A 13,112-nucleotide genomic window follows, 5' to 3' on the forward strand; every position below is an offset into this window, starting at 1 on the left:
GCAAGTTTGCAGATGACACCAAGATGGGATATGGTAGATACATTGGAGGGCAGGGACAGGATAAACAAATTAGAAGATTGGGTCAAAGGAAATCTGACGAGGTTCAACAAGGGCAAGTGCAGAGTCCTGTACTTAGGACAGAAGAATCCCATGCACTGCTACAGACTGGAGACTGACTGGCTAGGCAGCAGTTCAGCAGAAAAGGACCTGGGGGTTACAGTGGACAAGAAGCTGGATATGAGTGAACAGTGTGCCCTTATTGCCAAGAAAGCTAATGGCATATTGGATGTATTAGTAGGAGCATTGCGAGCAGATCGAGGGAAGTGATTATTCCCCTCTATTTGGCATTGGTAAGGCTGCATTTGGAGTACTGTGTCCAGTTTTGGGCCCCACAGTACAGAAAGGATGTGGACAAATTGGAAAGAGTCCAGTGGAGGACAACGAAAATGATTAGGGGGCTGGAGCACAAGACTTATGAGGAGAGGCTGAGGGAACTAGGCTTGTTTAGTCTGCAGAAGAGAAGAATGAGGGGGGGATTTGATAGCAGCCTTTAACTATCTGAAAGGAGGTTCCAGGGAGGATGAAACTAGGCTGTGCTCAGTGGTAGTAGATGACAGAACTAGGAGCAATGGTCTCAAGTTGCAGTGGGGGACGTCTTGGTTGAATATTAGGAAAAAGTTTTTCACTGGGAGGGTGATGAATCACTGGAATGGAGGTGGTGGAATCTCCATCTTTAGAGGTTTTTAAGGTGCGGCTTGACAATGCCCTGGCTGGGATGCTTTAGTTGAGGTTAGTCCTGTTTTGAGCAGGAGATTGGACTAGATGACCTCCTGAGGTCCCTTCCAACCCTAATCTTCTATGATTCTATGTGCATGAACTCACATACACTTTTAAAGCATTTTTACAAGGCTGTCTTTCTACAGTGTATTAGCAGCTACTTGCATATGTGTAACTTGTTGTCCAGAGTGACAGCTGTATTTTCGCCTGTTTTGACATTGAGTCTGATCTGGGTGAATAGCTCATATCCATTAAAGTGCTATTACAACACGGAATGACTGCCAGAATACTTCCTGATCAATTTTAAAAGCCAGCGAGCTGTCATCATCTAATCGCAACAGCGGAAAACAAATCTTTGGGGAATAAAACAAGATTTTAAAACATTTTTAAAAGCAGGGTATTAAGTTTAAAACTTCCAAATTATTTAAATACGAATCACAGGCTGAAGCAACATCTAGGTAAAAATAATACTCTCTGCACTTTGAAAACCCTTATACTTGTTACTAGCAAGCATTCTAACACACTCCCTAAATTTACCATTTGAACAATTGCCAGAGTTTGAACTCTTGCCATTACACAACTTAATAAAGCAGCACTGAAAACAATCACCATAGAGCGTGATTGTACTCACCATTAAATTTAGTTCTATGAAATTTAAGACTGAATTCAATCATCTTTCTGTCTTTGGTTGAATGGCTGAAACCCAATGTGCAGGTTCAACTCCTTGCTTCCGAACAGTTTTACAATATGCATATTTTAAGCTGCAATACAAACAACATTTCAGACTTGCATTTATCAAGCAGCTCTGAAGAGCAATATAGCTCACAAAGACAGTTAAAACCACTTGAATTGTAGGAATAGTAGGCAAAAGCTAGGACACTTATTTAAGGAAGCATACAGCAATGTTGTAATTTTACTACCAGTAAATGTAATGCAAAAAATTACATGAAAGATGTCTAAGATGTGAACTATATAAACTCTATGCTGCCAAAATGACTATCAACTGAGCCTCAGCTGTCTCTCTCAATGTGTAGATCACATCTTTTTCATTTCTCCTTTGCTGCACCATTTTCAAACCTTTACCGCACCATTTTATTGATCTCCCATGTGATCTGGCTGTCTTGATCAGAGAAAGAAATATAAAGCATTGACTAAATGAATTAAAATATTAGTTCATAGCACAATATTTAAAAAAGTAAAACTCACTCAAGTGGGATCACTCAGTTACCAACAGAGATTTGCAGCTTGGATCTCAGATGACATTATGCACTGGCAGCAGGAAAGATATTTCGACTAAGAATTCCCAAAAGAACTAAAGACTTGTCTATACAGAAACTTACCCAAAAATAAACTATTGTTAAAAAAAAAATCTACTTAAGTTATGTTCAAATAGGGCAGTCTTATTCCAAAATAAGTGTCCCACACAGACTTGCATCAAAATAACTAACAGAGTGAATTACAGCCCATTTAGATACTTTAGTTCTAGTTTTCATATAGATAAGCCCTAAGTTTACCATGCTACAAAACTTAACTTCATTAGAAAGGAAGTTTGCAATACTATCTGCCAAAAACAAAGTGAATTGACAGTTTACAGAACAATAATAATTAAGAAACACTGAAAGTGTTATCCTTGCCAGGGGGCTCATGAAAAGTTACCTGCACAAGGAGTGATAAATGAGAAACTGGAGAATTAAATAGGGTTATAACTATAGTATGTGTTTTGTAGAAAAATGGTAATGCACATTTCCTGAAAATAAATGTTGAAGAAGTTCTTGTGCAATCTATGTCAGACGATATTACTGGATTCACAGTAAGTCAAGAAAACTGAGTGGAGGTACTTTAATAGTGACATTGTTGGATTTAAGGGACCACAAATGCATTTTGAGAGAGAAGCCAGAGCTATGACAGATTTACAACTGAAAGAGAGGAAAATCCTGGTTTTTTTCAGCTCAACCCAAGCCAGGCGGAGGGAACTAAGAACACAAAAGAGTATTTCAAGCTGAGGGTACTGAAGTTTCTTTGCTTTTGGTAGCAATGAGTTAATTATAGACCTAAAAATGGGGATTCCAAACACCGGTATGCACGCCATGTGCCGGAACTGTTTGTGCACATCATGCCTTGGCCATGGGGTGCACACGAGGTCTTATGAGACTGCATGGGTCAACGCCCCTCCTGGTTCCTCTTACCAACAGGCACAGACAGAGCCCATAGCAGAGAGGAAGAAGGGTGGGATTGTAATCCAGATAGGGACCACATTTCAAACAACCTCTAGTTACAGTAAGTAACCCCCATTTCTTCTTTGAGAGCTGGTCCCTATGTGGATTCCAGACGTGGGTAGGGTAGCAAACAGTACTCAGCATGGAGGTGGGTGCGAGGGCTCATTAGAAGTGAGAGTCTGCCGGACTGCATGGCCAACTGCCGTATCTGTTGCTGCCGACAGGACTATGGTGTAGTGAGCGGTGAAAGTGTGGACAGAGGACCACTTTACAAATGTCCTGCAACTGAACGTCCATGAGGAAGGCGGATGTGGTCGCTTGCACCCATGGGGAGTGAGCAATGATGCCTCCTGGCAGAGAGGCTCGGGAAAGGGATTAACATTCCCTGATGCAGTGAGAGATCCACTTGGAGAGACACTGAGAGGAAAGGATGTGGCCCTTGCAACATTTTGCAATGGCAACAAAAAGCTTGGGCGAGGTCCAAAAATTGCACGTGTTATAGGTAGAAAGCCAAGTTGAGGGAATGCAGAGTCCACTTTATCTGTGAGACGTGCGCTTTTAGATAGAAAGTGGGAGGTGAAAGGATTGGTTAAGATGGAATGGAAAGACTGCCTTAGCTAGGAACTAGGGATGGAGTCATAAGGACACTTTACCCTTCTGGAAGACCATAAAGCGCGGATTTGCCATCATCGCTGTCAGTTGCCCAAAAAGATTACCTTCATGGAGAGATGGGTGAAGGAGCAATTAACCAGTGGTTCGAATGGTGGCTTGGTGAATGTCGAGAAGATGAGGTTTAGATTCTGGAGGGAGGAGGGTTTCGGACAACAGTCAGGTGTTGAGGAGACCACAGAGGAAACAGGTAGAGGTAGGATGGGCTAAAAGCAGAAAACCCATCAATCAGCGGGAGGAAGGTACTAAGCACCACTAGGTGGACCCGGATGGAAGAGTGGGCAGGGACCAACTGTCACAGATGGAGAAGATAGTCGAAGATAATGGGGATAGAGAGTGGGTTTAAGGGGTGATGGTCCACCTACACCGTGAAGTGTTTCCATTTCGCATGCTAATATGCTCCAGTAGATAGGAGCCTGCTATGTGAAAGGTTGTCATATACTGCTGCCATGCACATGTCTGTGTGTGAGTCCTATCCAAATACCAGGCCATGAGGTGAAGTAGCTCTGGGCTGGGGTGCTAGAGTCAGCCGCATTGCTGCATGAGGAGATTCAGGGAAGGGGAAAGGCGAATCGGCAGGTGTAAACCGAGAGATGAAGGAAGTCGGTCAACCAATAACAGCAGGGCCAGAAGGGAGCAATAAGGATGAGGACTGCATGATTTCATCAGTGCCCTAATCTTGGAGACCCTCCTTGCCGAGGTAATGGCCACCAGGAAGGCCACCTTCCATGACAGCAGTAATAAAGGGCATGTAGCCATGGGCTCAAAGGGGGGCCCTGTGAGCTGCAAGAGGACTAGGTTGAGATCTCAGGGGGACACTGGGTCACAGACCTGCGGATAGAGCCTCTCCACCCCTTTCAGGAACCTAATTGTCATTGGGTGGGAGAAAACTGATCTCCCCTCCAAGGCTTATGGAACACCGATATAGCCTCTAGGTAGACCCTCAGGGAGGTCACGGCTAGCCCCTAGCTTTAGTTGTAACAAGTACTCCAGGACTGCCTGTACTGGCAACAACCCAGGAGAAATCTTGCAGGCATTTCTTGTTCCATGCTGATGTGAACAGGTCCACCTGGGGCGAGCCCCACCACTGGAAAATCATAGAGACCACACCTGGATGATGCGACCAAGTCATGGCGGGGTAAGAATGACCTGCTGGGGTGGTCCACCTTGTCATTCCTCACTCCCGGTAGGTGAGAGGCTATTTTGTGAAAATTGAGCCTCACCGCCAGATCCCACAGACAACTGGCTTCCTTGCAGAGGGCTGAGGAATGGGCTCCCCCAGCCTGTTGATGTAATACATGGTCACTGTATTGTTTGGCAGTACTTGCACAACCTTGCCCACAATAAAGTGGAGGAACACTCCACATGCTAGTCGAATAGCCCATAACTCTCTCACGTTGATGTGCATGCGCCTCTCCTCTCTTGACCAGACCCCTTGTGTGCCGAGGTTGGTGCTGATATGGGCCCCCCACCCTAAGTCCGAGGCGTCCGATATCAGGGTGACTGAGGGGACTAACTCTTCGAACGGCACGCCTCTCAACACTGCCCGGGGGCTCTGCCACCAGTCTAGTGTGGCCAGGATCTTGGGGGGGAACTGTGACCACCCAGTCCAGGGAATGTCTGCTCAGGGCATAAACTGAGGCCAGCCACAACTGAAGTTGTCTGAGTCTTAGGCGAGCCAGCCTCATCACATAAGTGCAGGCCACCCTGTGACCTAACAACTGCAGACAGTACCTGGCTGTTATCATTGGGCAGAGGTGTAGGCAAGCAATGACGGCAGACACCGCCTCGAACCGTGGCTGGGGTAGGAAAGCTCTGGCTTGGGATGCAGCCAGGACTGCCCCGATGAACTCTATCTACTGCACCGGGGTTAATGTGGACTTCTGCTTGTTTATTAGCAGGCCCAGCCGGAAGCAGGTGGTGTGTTAGATCTACACTGCTCTGGACCTTAGACTTGGACTTGCCTCTCATCAGCCAGTTGTCCAGGCAGGGGAAAATTTGGACCTCTTTGTGCCGGCAGGTGCGGAGACACCCTCCCACTCCCAGGAATCGGGCGTGGCTCTCTGGTTGGAGACATAGGCTCTGGCAGTGGTGAGCGAGTCTCCGCTGTCTGGCTTTCGTGTGGCCCTGTGCTTGACCCCGTTTTCTTGGACGGCACAGGGGAGTGTCCCCGCTCTGTGCACTGCTTTCGCTGCTTCTTCCTCAATGGAGAGGAAGAAGTCTGGTGCTGAGGCAGGGCCAGAGGCGACAGCGTGCTCTGTACCGATGCCATGCTTGGTACCGAAGCAGAATGGGTTGGTTCGAAGGCTGGTCTGAGTGCTGCCTCCATTAGTAAGGCTTTCAAGCAGATCTCTCTGTCTTTTGGGGTTCAAGGTCTGAAAGCCTTACAAATTTTGCATTTGTCCTTAAGATGAGCTTCCCCCAGGCACTTTAGGCAACTATAATGGGGGGTCCCTCAACGGAAAGGCCTTCCCACAGGAGGCACACAGTTTGACACCCGGTGACCAGGGCATGCCCTGCTCCTGGCAAAGTCCCAGCAGGAAGTATGCCAAGTAACTAACTACCACTATTAACAACACTAACGGTCTAATCTACCTAACTAAGACAAACAACAAATGATTAAGGGAGCATAAAAGGGACTGAGCACTTGCAATGCAAGCCTAAGCAGTTTCCAGCAACAGTCACAGGCGGAAAGAAGGAACTGAGGGGGCATAGGACTGGCAGCACCTCATATACCGCGGCATGTGCGCAGGACTCCAGGGGGTGCCAAAGCCAGCCCTACGGGTAATGCTAAAGGGAAAAAATTTCTGGTTACCGTGCACGAAGCACGCACACACCTACAATGGAATGGACATGAGCAAGCACTTGAAAAAGAATAGACATTTTTCATATTGAGAACCACGAACCATGCTCCAGGGGAAGGCAGAAGAGAATCTGGGGAAGGGTAACCATGCAGAATCGGAATTTGCAGATGAATTTGCTTAGAGTCGGCAGATCTAAAATGGGGCAAAGATTGCCCCCTTTGTTCGGCATGATGAAATGGCAGAGTAAAAACCCTGGCCATGATATTGATGTGGAACATGTTCTGTTCTACCCTTCTGGAGGAGGATGTTGCTTCCTCTCAGAGGAGACTGTGTTGTGATGGGTTTCCTGTTGTTCCACGGGGGTTATTGAGGTGGAAAGGAAAAAAACCCTATAAGATACCCCATGATGTCCAACATGTATGATGTCCAACACCCAGTGATCGGTGGTAATCTTGCTCCAACTGCAGGTGAATTGAGCAAGATGGCCCCTGAAGATGACCGGAGGGACTGCAGGAGACGGGGAGGGTGGTTAGCATGTCTCGAGGGAGGAGTCAAAATGAGTGCTTGGATGGGCACTGCAGGAAAAACAAAGAAGCAGAGGAGGTAGTAGCAGCAGGGTATCAAGGCCATTGTGAGCACTGACATCGGCACAGTTGATCCTGCTAATGTGGAGGGTAAGGTTGGTAGGCAAGACGGGGAGGGTACAGGGACCCAAAGAGGACCGGTACTAGTGGCGAGTTGGGACTGGCATGTAAAGGCCCAAGAAGGGCATAGTGGCATGAGAGTCCCTAAGCGAGTGCAGGCTCTGCTCATTTTTATCACTAAGACATTTTTGATTATCAAAGGGGAGGTCCTCCAGTATGCTCTGGACCTCCTTCAGAAATCCTGACATTTGTAACCACAAGTCTGTACAGAGTACCAATCCCAAGGCTAATGGGCAAGATGCTATGACCAATGCATCTACCGCGGCCTGGAGGATGATCTTGGCCACCAACTTATCTTCCTTGACCAAAGACTGGAACTTGGTCTGTTTATCTTCTGGAAGAGAGGCCTGAAATTCTGCCAGTTTGGTATATGTGTGGAAGTCATATTTCACCAGAATAGCCTGGTAACTGGTTATGTGAAATTGGAGGTCCACCGAAGCATGGACCTTATGGCCAATTAGGTCAAGTTTCTTGGCTGCTCAATCTAGAAGTGCTGTTGTCTTGCTCGCTCTGTTGACCCCTGGACCTCTGACGAATTTGGTGGTGGGTGCATGAACAGAAAGTCCGTATCTTTTGAAAGGACAGAGTACCTGTGTTCTGCTATTTTAGGTGTGGATGCTCATGATACAGGGGCATGCAGGAACTGCTCGAGCTGGTTGAAAGAGCACACTGTATATGGGGAGAGCGATGCGCAAGAGTCCCGCTGGTTGCAGGATGTCTAGGAACTTGTCCTGGGAGTCCTGTATGTGATCCACCAGTAGATTAAGGTCCCTTGCCATGTGTCAGAGCAGGTCCTGATATTGACCATGGTCAGTCATCCAAGGGAGAAAGGAAGGACGGGATAAGTGTCTCGTCCAGGGAGGAAGACGCTCCCTGCGGATCGGTGGCTCCATTATTTCCAACAGTGCAGCATCACGGGGTTCCTCATAAACTGAGGAAGGAGCCGTATAGACTGGCAAAGGATGGCGGTGATGCCCCATGAACATGGTACGTGTCCCAATGGTGCCATTAACGCCAAGCATATGGATCCACTGGAGCCGGTGGGCCACAATGGTACCGGAACCACGCATCGGAGGTGGGTTCATATGCTGGTGCGAGGGGCAAGCATCACTGCTCCAGGCTGTAGCGCCGGTGAAAAGGCGGGCTCCTCTTCCGAGGACCATTCTGAATTGGAAGGTTGGTCTGGAAATGGTGGGGCCATTGGAATGATTGGGGCTGGCACAGACCAGATCTGCAAATATGTGTTTACTTGCTGGTCTGACGGTGAGAAGAGGAATGGCTCGGGGCAGTGGCTTAGTAGAAGCAGCTCATCCGCTGGTGATGGAATTTGTATGGTTTCTGACAGACTGGGACACGTTGGGGAACTGGCATATGGTAGACGAAGTTTGTCCGTAGGGGTTAGTGGGGATAGGCAACCAGGTGTGCAGAGCTCTGGTTGTGGGATTTCCGAGGGTTCCGGCGGTGTGGATGGAGCCAGCGTTGGAGGCAGCAGTTCTGCGACAGAAGTCGAGGATGACACCAATTGGTCTCAACAGTGTTTGGACCTGTGCTTTGTTTGAGACTTCTTGGGTGAAGGAGCAGCCGCGTCATTGCACGACTTCTCACTCAACCTCACATAGCTCAGGGAGGCAACACTGCTTTTTTGAGGCTGTCCCTCTCAGGGAGCCACCCTTGTGTCCATGCATGTGCTTCTTGTAAGCACGGTGCTGCTTTGACAGTGCTGTTGGTACTGCTGGAGCCGAGGATGTTGTTCTGGATGGGGCTGGTGAAGCACTCACCAGCAGTGAGACAGGTCACTCCGGGGGATCTGGTGGCATGCCAGTAGAGTGCACACATGGACACGTTGCTTCCTCCGTGAGTTGTTTTCAGAGTCGGAGCTCTTGAGCCTCACGAGTCTGCGGTGGAAAGGAGTGACAGATGGAGCAGCAGATGAAAATGGGCTTCACCCAAACAATAAAGACAACACTGGTGTTCGTTGCTCACAGAGAAAGAGCATGGACATGACACACAGTTTTTAAACCTGGCTTGCCACGGCATAGTCCCCCTAAGCTAGTGGGATGCCCCGCATGGGGTAAAAAGACAACTATTACAAAATTCCTAACTTAACAACTGCTAACTTCTTACTACTAAAAACTATGTTTAACTGTTGTAAAAACTATATACAAGAATGCTAAAAGCTATCAATACAGAGAAAGGAAGAGGGTTTCAACTCTGGCCCTGCAGCAGTAAAGCGGAATTAAAGGGGTGTTGACCCACACGGCCTCATAAGACCTCGGACGCGTCATGTGGCAAATGCACGATGAGCATGCAGTTCGACGAACACTGCTACGAACAGTTCCAGCTCCGGCACATGGCATGCATGCTCATCCACATTTGTAATCCACATAGGGACCAGCACTCGAAGAAGAATGTACATTTATTGGAATGTAAGATCAGCTGTTCCCTTTTGTAGAGCACAAACAGAGAGAAAACAGTAAGATATAGCGTAGCAGAGCTGACCAGTTAACTACATATACTGGGATCTGGAAATAAAATACTTATGTGAAAGATAGTAAATTGTTAATATTTATACTAATTTTTTTTATGTTGTAACCTTTCAGTAATAAGACTCATTTGTGTTACCTCCTTACTAAGACCCAGCATTGCGTATTCTAATATAAGGTTTTGATTGGCATCAAAACCCTTTCATTATATTTTAAGTTTCTCAGGAAAGAGACTTCTTGTGTGTTTATATATGTTTAATGCAGTGGAGCCGCAGTCGTGACTGGGGCCTCCAGTTCTGCCACAATAATCATAGGCCTTGTTAGGGTTGGATATGCCTTCTTATAGTGTAAGTGTTCAGGAAGATATTGGTTGCAATTTTTTAAATATATATATCTTGCTAGTTACAGATCAGTTGTCACTAGTAAATTAACATTTTCAAAAACTAGCTTAGCGTGGGAAAGACTGTGTTCACCAATTGCAGGGAATATGTATTGTGGAGAATAACCTCTTGTGACCAAGCAGAGGCTTGTAGGGGAGGGGGAAAAAACCCCACCACAAAATCTTTGTGTTTGCACAGCCTGAAGAACAAGTATATACAAATTTTCACAAATGTGATGTATAGAAATGTGTCTTTATTGTCTTTCAGCAATTACTGCCCATAAGAAACATTAAAACCAAGCTCCAAAACTGTTTATGGTGTGATTTCTGCTCCATTTAGAAGCTACCTCATACGTTTTAATTGATTAAATAAATGCATCTTTTATAAAAAATTGCCCTCTTAGGTTGACATAAGAACACTCATTTTCAGTCTGTGTGCACTGATATTAAGAAGAAAACATCCAAAGAAATTGGCTCAGACACCAAGCAAAGCAAAACTGCCACATCTAGACCTAACCTAATCCAGCTGCCTGGCAGTAACCCAACCCACTGCCAACTAGGGTGGCCCAAGTTTGAGACAGAAATCAGACTCAGCATTTACCATGAACTAGGTAGGTCTACTACAGAAATGGTCTCCTTAATGTCAACGAAGGAAGGGCATGAACCACAAACTAAACTGAACATCCCCTGCTCCCAAACTGGCAGATTCTTCAAAAGGGATTGGCATGTGGCTACAGAGGACTAATCTCTACTAGAAAATATAACGGGAGGAACAGTATTACAGAAGACCAGAACAGGAATGAGGAAACAAGAGCCATAGGTCTGGTTTTTCATAGAATGTAAGAGAATGAGAGTGTCCAATTAAGACAAGTCTAAAGAAATGTGATTGCTAAACCCCACATGAATTAAAATTTTATAAAAAATAATGTAAGATATAGAAAAATCTTCATCTATGGCAGTTTCATTAATGTAGAAAGTATAATATTTTGGCACACGATGTTCTATTAACCGAATGAATAGCATTTGAGAAGAGCTTTATTGGCTTCGATTTATTCTACTATACTATATGAGAAGAACTGAGATAAATGAGATATCAAATATGAACCTATTAAAGATTTCAAGTATTTATTCTGCTTTTTGTCCAGCCAGCATTTAAAATAAAATCTTTTTTTTTTTTACTTTACAATCTTTTTACTGCAAGAATTAGGGATCTGCCAATATAAAAAACGGGGCAGTATGATAGGAAAAACTGCATCCTTTTACTTAAGTATCCTCTCATTAAATGTACTTTAAACACATCTGTGACTCTAAAAGCAGAAAAACTGACTGGGTCTCACAGCATAATTGTTCTAACAACAATTATATCATATTTCATAATGTAACTGATGATGAAACTAATATTTCTAGCAATACCACAGAAATCTAAAAGAGTAGAGCTAACTTGAGATCAAATTGTGATACAGTGGAGAAATATGGAGATTAAGCCGCACCTTCCAATGAAAAGAGATATACATTCCAAAAGTGATGTCAAATGCTAACTTTGGATTCAAGAGTAACATTAACATCGTGTCTCACTCCCCAAAAAATGTTTTGACCTTGTAATATTTATATCACAAACAGCTACCACAGGCAGATTTCTTTCTGAAAGCCACCAGATTGCTTCTTGTCAAAGATGCGGAATAGCTTTGATTCAGATGAGATGTGCAATGTAGCCATATTTGAAACTGACAATACAAAAGGCAAGAGGAAAAAAGAGTTAAGTTCTTTGGTATCTGCACTTGTGCTGAACATTTTGTCAGCTCTGTTTCAGAATAAAAAGGAAAATATGGAAAAGTTGCAATGTGGACTTACGGTTAAGGTAAACATACTTTCCATGAGGGAGCTTGAAATTTGTGGCTGAAAAGCTGAAAGGTGGAAATAATCAAAAGACCCAATTGATATTTAGATCTGAAGATTCTGATTCATGTTCTGATGTTTTCTAGACTGGACTGTGGTAACTCATTGCTACATGAGCTACTGATCACTAAATATATTGCTGACAGATTACCTACATAATGGATCTGGTCAGATATGGTTATAATGGATGCAGTATTTCAAGAGTAATAAAGCTACTGGACTGGTTCACAGATAGTTCTAATATTTACTTGGACACTGAAATTGTAGGGGTCTAAATAGTAGCAGGAGATGCACACATATGATGAAGTGGTAATTATACCCCATAGTTTATAAGCTTTTACACCACTCTGGGTACACATTATACAGCATCCCCGGCATAGTTTTTAAAATATATGTTTAGTGAAAATGTTTAAAATGTTATTTAGTTTGCAAAGTCAAGCACTCAAAAGTTACGAAATGCCAGATTCATGGCTGCCTGTGCAATTTTAATTTCTCCCAGTTGTGTGTCCCTTCTGTGCACTGAATGAGGAAAGGGTCCTGTGTGGAAATAATGGTTTGTGATCATTAGGGTTAAGATTTTGTCATGGTTATTTTTAGAAAAAGTCACAGACAGGTCACGGGCATTAAACAAAAATTCACAGAAGCCCGTGACCTGTCTGTGACTTTTACTAAAATAACGGGAGAGGGGGAGCTGACCTTTGGGGAATGAAGCCTGAGCAGGGGGGATTGACAGCTACAGCTGCGGTGGCTGACAGCTTCAGCCCCCACTGCAGCCGCTGACAGCTCCAAGGGGGCTGAAGAACTCACAGAGGTTCCTTAAAGTCACGTAATGCACGACCTCCATGACTAAATAGTATCCTTAGTGATCATGTAATTAAAGTTCAGACCTTATCATAATGCATATGCACAATTAAGGTTGCATGTTATAATGGAAAGTGTTAAGCCACCTAAATAGAGGGGTAAGTACAGGCTCCCTCTATACTGATGCAACGTTACACGTTCTTTCCAACAGATAAAAGTATTTTGAGGGTCAGCTAACACGTCTGAGTCTGTGGAGCTGGGCTTCCCTTTACCCCTCACCTGCATCCTGCTCCTACCCAAAGTGTTTGGGTTTGATCACTATCCAATGCTGCCAGAAATAGATTGTTTTCATATTACTCCCTACTAAGCATCCAATCTTTAGA

At 44.9% G+C, this 13,112-nt stretch overlaps 1 protein-coding gene across 1 annotated transcript in view; it reads right to left on the reverse strand.

The window, feature by feature from the left end:
- NPAS3 (neuronal PAS domain protein 3) overlaps positions 1-13,112 on the reverse strand; it is an 813,175-nt gene that overhangs the window by 747,393 nt on the left and 52,670 nt on the right. The gene's annotated exons all lie outside the window — the stretch shown is intronic.

Source organism: Emydura macquarii, unplaced genomic scaffold (genome assembly GCF_026122565.2).
Source record: "Emydura macquarii macquarii isolate MOO-44397 ecotype Brisbane River unplaced genomic scaffold, CSIRO-AGI_Emac_v2 contig_374, whole genome shotgun sequence".
NCBI classification, from domain to species: domain Eukaryota; kingdom Metazoa; phylum Chordata; order Testudines; family Chelidae; genus Emydura; species Emydura macquarii.